The following is a 6,000-nucleotide window of genomic DNA, read 5'->3' as shown; positions in this document are numbered from 1 at the left end:
ACAGAGAGTGGGGGGATGTCAATTATGCAGATGGTCTGGGAAAGTCAGCGGTAGTGGTTTGCAAGGAAGAAATTTGTGGAATGTGCACAATATGTTTTTTGGAGCAGCTTATGGTGCAGACAACGAGGGAACGGGCAAAACTAGATTTAGAGTTTTGCAGTGAGGCAGACTTGATAAGGAAGCTTAAGGTGAAGGAACCCTTCGGAGACAGTGATTATAATATTATTGAACTACTCTTCAATTTGAGAGGGAGAAAGTAGAATCGGAGTTGATATTACACCTGAATAAAGGCACTTTCAAAGACACAAGGGAGGAGCTGGGTAGCATTGACTGGGAGAGGAGCCTAGCAGGAAAGACAGTGGAACAATAATGGCGGGATTTTCTCGGAGCAACTTAGGAGTCACAGCAGAGATTTATCCTGAGGAAAAAGATGCATTGTACAGCGAGGATGAGGCAGCCATGGATGACTGGGACAGTCATGGCTAGCGTAGAAGAAAAATAGAAAGCAGATAACATATCAAAGTGGGAAACCAGAAGATTTGGAGGCTTTCAAAGATGAACAGATGGCAACAAAATAAGAAATAAGAACGGAGAAGATTAAATATAAGGTTAAGCTGTCCAGCGATATAAAGGACAACTTTAAGAGTTTCTTTAGACATATAAAGGGCAAAAGAGAAGCAGAAGTGGATATTGGGGCACTGGAAAATGACGCTGGTGAGATAGTCGTGTGGAACAAATAATAGACGAGAATTTGAATAACTATTAAGAGAGTGGCAAAGAAGTGGTAGATGGAGTACAACTTTGGAAAGTGTGCGGTGATGCACATTAGTAGGAAGAATACAGGCATGGACTACTTTATAAGTGGAGAGAGAAATCAGAAGTCTGAAGTGCAAAGAGAGTTGCAAGTTCCAGTCCAGGATTGTCTCGAGATAAACTTGTAGGTTGAGTCAGCAATTAGGAAGGTGTTGTTTCTGGCACACAATGTGATTGAGGTGATTGAAATCTTATATTCAGCAAAAGAACTGAGTTAGCGCTTTCAAACAATATTTGTTTATTGAACACAATTAATATAGAACAATAAAACGTATTGTAACGCAATGATAAACACTACAAATATCTTATGCTTTAACTTCAATTTGCATGATCACAAACCACCCCACTAGAAGTTGATCTGACTCGACTTGGTGATGTCTTCTTGTTCTTCTGATGATCTTGGAGGTGTCTTCTCTTTTCGTGGTTATTCTCGAGTTACTGTACTGTGTGGGGTTTTGTGGTGATTCTTATGCTTCCAAGTCTTCACGCCCTTTTGGGCAGGTAAGGAGGATCTGTCAATGGAATGATCAGGTTCAGTTACCCTGATCAATCAGACTCAACCATGGGTTGGCTCAAGGGCAACATTCCATAGTCCCATTCAGGTCCAACTTCAGGTGAGTATTACAGGATCTGGAACTGACAGATTTGTTTGCAAACCATCTGTGGGTAGCTGCAGCCTGTCTGGATTCTGCAGCATGTGCATTAGCACAGACACTTTAGTCAAGGCTGGGATCCATTTCCGATAATGCATTTATCATTCTTCGTTGTTGTAACTCCACGGTTAATTTATTATTGCCCATTGTAGGTTATTCTTTCAGGTGGCCCGCCCAGTCAGAAAGGCAAATACGGTGATGGCATTTATTTTGAGAGGACTTGAATATTAAATCAAGGATGGATTTCTGAGGCTTGACAAGACTCTGGTCAGACCACAGTGGAGTAATGTGTACCGTTTTGTGGCCGTAACTAAGGGAGGATCTACCGTCCCTGGAGCGTGTTCAGAGGAGCTTCACAAGAATGGTCCGAGGAATGAAAAGCTTAACATATGAGGTCTGTGGGTCTATACTCGCTGGAGTTTATAAGGATGAAGGGGGATCTAATTGAAGCATACAGAAGACTGGCTGCCTGGTCAGACTAGATGTTGGGAAGATGCTTCCACTGTTAGGAGAGAAAGAACTCAAGGACATAGCCTGAGAGTCAAGAGAAGATCTTTTCGAATGGAGATAAGGAGAAATCCCTTCAGCCTGAGAGTGGTGAATCTATGGTAGAATGGCAGTTTCATTCCCTAAAGGACATTAGTGAACCAGGTGAGTTTTTCTTGGCAATCGATTCTTAATCACCATCCGCCCCTTAATTCCAGATTTGAAGTCACGCTTCGCCATTTGCTGTGGCAGAAATTGAACCCAGATCACCAGAACATTATCTGGGTTCATCACATAAGAATTCAGTGATAACACCACGAGGCCACAGATTTGCTCAATCCTCCACAGTGTGACTAACTTGTGCAGTATGATATGCCCTATAATTTGCCTTCATGTTATCTTTGACTTCATTATCAAGATATGAATGTTTTTTCTCCAATATGCAATTCCTCTTCGGTCTTTAGTATCACCTGAATTATTTGGCAAATTTCTTCAGATGTCCTGCCTTTGACTGTTCTTTTCTCCCCCAGTCCACCCAGGCCAAATCCTTCCTTAGGCCAGTATAATTATTATTGCCTAACACTAAAACTCTCATGTATGACTCAGTCTTCACTCTTTCAATCTGAATGTGAAATTCCAACATGTTGTGGTTCCTCTTTCCAAGGCAAAGGTCATCCACCAATCCTTCCTTGTTACATAATATCAAATCAAAATTAGCCCATTCTCTGGTTGGTTCCATGACGTCCTGCTCTCAGAAATAATCTCTCATGCGCTCCATGAATCTTTATTTGAAGATATCATTATCGAGATGATTAATTGAGTCAATTTGCTGATTGGCCCTTGTTACAAACCCTCACTCTTTTCAACCTCAGAAGTACTTTGGGGGGACAGTGGCTGAGAATTACTTTTCCCAAGAGGTTTCTTCATATGCTTTTTATTTGCACTGAGACAGATTTCAAGTTTGTCTTGGCACAAACACTTTGAACAGGTCTGAATACCCCCTCACACGAACAGGTGTTCATTTTCTTTTCTCATTTTAACAGTAAAGATCACGACATTAAGAGGGCTAAAAGTGGTCATGGGATATCTTTAGCAAACAGGGTTGAGGAAAATCCCAAAAACTTTGTTTTCATATATAAGGAGCAAGAGGGTAACTAGAGAACAATTTGGCCCACACAAGGACTAAGGGAAGGGAAAGTGAAAGCAACAGGGAGTATGGCATTAAATGGAAAGACAAGCAGCAGGATAGCATGTGTCCAGGCCGATTTAAAATTGAGGCAGACTGGGAATGCAGAAAAAAGCAAGGATAACTTAGGACATCATAAGACTTCCAATATCTCTTATAATAAGAAAGTTAGCATTAAGGTGCTTTACCTGAATGCGCGTGGCATTCATAACAAAGCAGATGAACTAATGGCACAGATCATAGTGAATGATTATGATGTGGGTAGGCATCACAGAGACTTGGTTACAGGGGGGTCAGGACTGGCAGTTAAACCTCCAAGGATTTTCAACTTATTGAAAAGACAGGGAGGTCGACAGAGAGGGTAGGGTCGCCTTGTTAGTGAAGAACAATATTAAATGTATGGCACTGAATGACATAGCGTCAGATGATGTGGAGTCTGTGTGGGTGGAATTGAGGAACCACAAAGGCAAAAAAACCATAATTGGAGTTGTGTACAGACCTCCTAACAGTGGTCAGGAGCAGGCATGCAACATGTACCGGGAAATAGAGAAGGCATGTCAGAAAGGCAAGGTCACAGTGATCATGGGAGACTTCAATATGCAGGTGGACTGGGTAAATAATGTTGCCAGTGGATCCAAAGAGAGGGAATTCATGGAAAGCTTACAGGATGGCTTTTTGGAACAGCTTGTCATGGAGCCCACAAGAGAGCAGGCTATTCTGGACCTAGTGCTTTGCAATGAACCAGACTTTATAAAAGATCTTAAAGTAAGGGAACCCTTAGGAAGCAGCGATCATAATATGGTAGAGTTCAGTATGCAGTTTGAAAGAGAGAAGGCAAAATCGGATGTAATGGTGTTACAGTTAATTAAAGGTAATTATGAGGGCATGAGAGAGGAACAAACAAAAATAGACTGGAAGCAGAGGCTTGCGGGGAAGACAGTAGAGCAAAAATAGCAGGGGTTTGCGGGTATAATTAAGGACACTGTACAGAGGTTCATCCCCAAGAAAATAAAATTATCCAGGGAGGGATTAGACAGCCATGGCTGACAAAGGAATTCAGGAAATGTATTAAAGAAAAAGAGAGATCCTATAAAGTGGCCAAGAGCAGTGGGAAATCAGAAGATTGGGAAGGCTACAAAAACAAACAGAGGATAACAAAGAGAGTAATAAGAAAGGAGAGGATCAAATATGAAGGTAGGCTAGCCAGTAATATTAGAAACGATAGTAAAAGTTTCTTTCAATGCATAAGAAACAAACGACAGGCAAAAGTAGACATTGGGCCACTCCAAACTGATGCTGGAAGCCTAGTGATGGGAGATAAGGAAATAGCAGGAGAACGTAACAAGTACTTTGCGTCAGTTTTCATAGTGGAAGACAGGAGTAATATCCCAACAATTAAAGGGAGTCAGGAGGCTGAGTTGAGTAGGGTTGTCATTACAAAAGAGATAGTGCTAGAAAAGCTAAAAAGTCTTAAAATTGATAAATCTCCTGGCCCCGATGGGATACATCCTAGAGTTCTGAGAGAGGTGGCTGAGGAAATAGCGGAGGCATTGGTTGATATCTTTCAAGAGTCACTGGAGTCACGGAAAGTCCCGGATGATTGGAAGATCGCGGTTGTAACCCCATTGTTCAAGAAAGGATCAAGACAAAAATGGAAAATTATAGGCCAATTAGCCTAAACCTCGGTTGTTGGTAAAATTCTAGAATCCATCATTAAGGATGAGGTTTCTAAATTCTTAGAAGAGCAGAGTCTGATTAGAACAAGTCAACATGGATTTAGTAAGGGGAGGTCATGCCTGACAAACCTGTTGGTATTCTTTGAAGAGGTGACAAGTAGGTTAGACCAGGGAAACCCAGTGGATGTGGTCTATCTAGACTTCCAAAAGGCCTTTGATATGGTGCCACACGGGAGGCTGCTGAGCAAGATGAGGGCCCATGGTGTTCGAGGTGAGCTACTGGGATGGATTGAGGATTGGCTGTCTGACAGAAGGCAGAGAGTTGGGATAAAAGGTTCTTTTTCAGAATGGCAGCCGGTGATGAGCGTTGTCCCGCAGGGTTCAGTGTTGGGGCCACAGCTGTTCGCATTATATATTAATGATCTGGATGAAGGGACTGGGGGCATTCTAGCGAAGTTTGCCAATGATACGAAGATAGGTGGACAGGCAGGTAGTACTGAGGAAGTGGGGAGGCTGCAGAAGAATCTAGACAGTTTGGGAGAGTGGTCCAGGAAATGGCTAATGGAATTCAACGTGAACAAATGCGAGGTCTTGCACTTTGGCAAAAAGAATAAAAGCACAGACTACTTTCTAAACGGTGAGAAAATTCGTAAAGCCAAAGTACAAAGGGATCTGGGAGTGCTAGTCGAGGATTCTCTAAAGGTCAACATGCAGGTTGAGTCTGTGATTAAGAAAGCGAATGCGATGTTGTCACTTATCTCAAGAGGGTTGGAATATAAAAACACCATTGTGCTACTGAGTCTTTATAAAGCTCTGGTTAGGCCCCATTTGGAGTAGTGTGTCCAGTTTTGGTCCCCACACCTCAGGAAGGACATACTGGCACTGGAACGTGTCCAGCAGAGATTCACACGGATGATTCCTGGAATGGTCGGCCTAACATATGAGGAACGGCTGAGGATCTTGGGATTGCATTCATTGGAGTTTAGAAGATTAAGGGGAGACTTAATAGAGACGTACAAGATAATACATTGCTTGGAAAGGGCGGATGCTAGGAAATTGTTTCCGTTAGGTGAGGAGACTAGGACCCGTGGACACAGCCTTAGAATTAGAGGGGGTAAATTCAGAACAGAAATGCGGAGACATGTCTTCAGCCAGAGAGTGGTGGGCCTGTGGAATTCATTGCCGC

The 6,000-nt window shown here is 42.5% G+C and overlaps 1 long non-coding RNA gene across 1 annotated transcript in view; it reads right to left on the bottom strand.

The window, feature by feature from the left end:
* Nucleotides 1-1,168: 1,168 nt before the first annotated feature.
* Nucleotides 1,169-6,000, bottom strand: part of LOC140485495 (uncharacterized) — a 79,474-nt gene continuing 74,642 nt past the window's right edge. The window contains exon 6 of the long non-coding RNA XR_011962358.1: nt 1,169-1,303. This is a non-coding gene — a long non-coding RNA (uncharacterized lncRNA). The remainder of the gene's footprint in view (nt 1,304-6,000) is intronic.

This window comes from Chiloscyllium punctatum, chromosome 14, assembly GCF_047496795.1.
Source record: "Chiloscyllium punctatum isolate Juve2018m chromosome 14, sChiPun1.3, whole genome shotgun sequence".
Lineage (NCBI taxonomy): Eukaryota > Metazoa > Chordata > Chondrichthyes > Orectolobiformes > Hemiscylliidae > Chiloscyllium > Chiloscyllium punctatum.
This window is presented reverse-complemented; position numbering and strand designations above follow the sequence as displayed.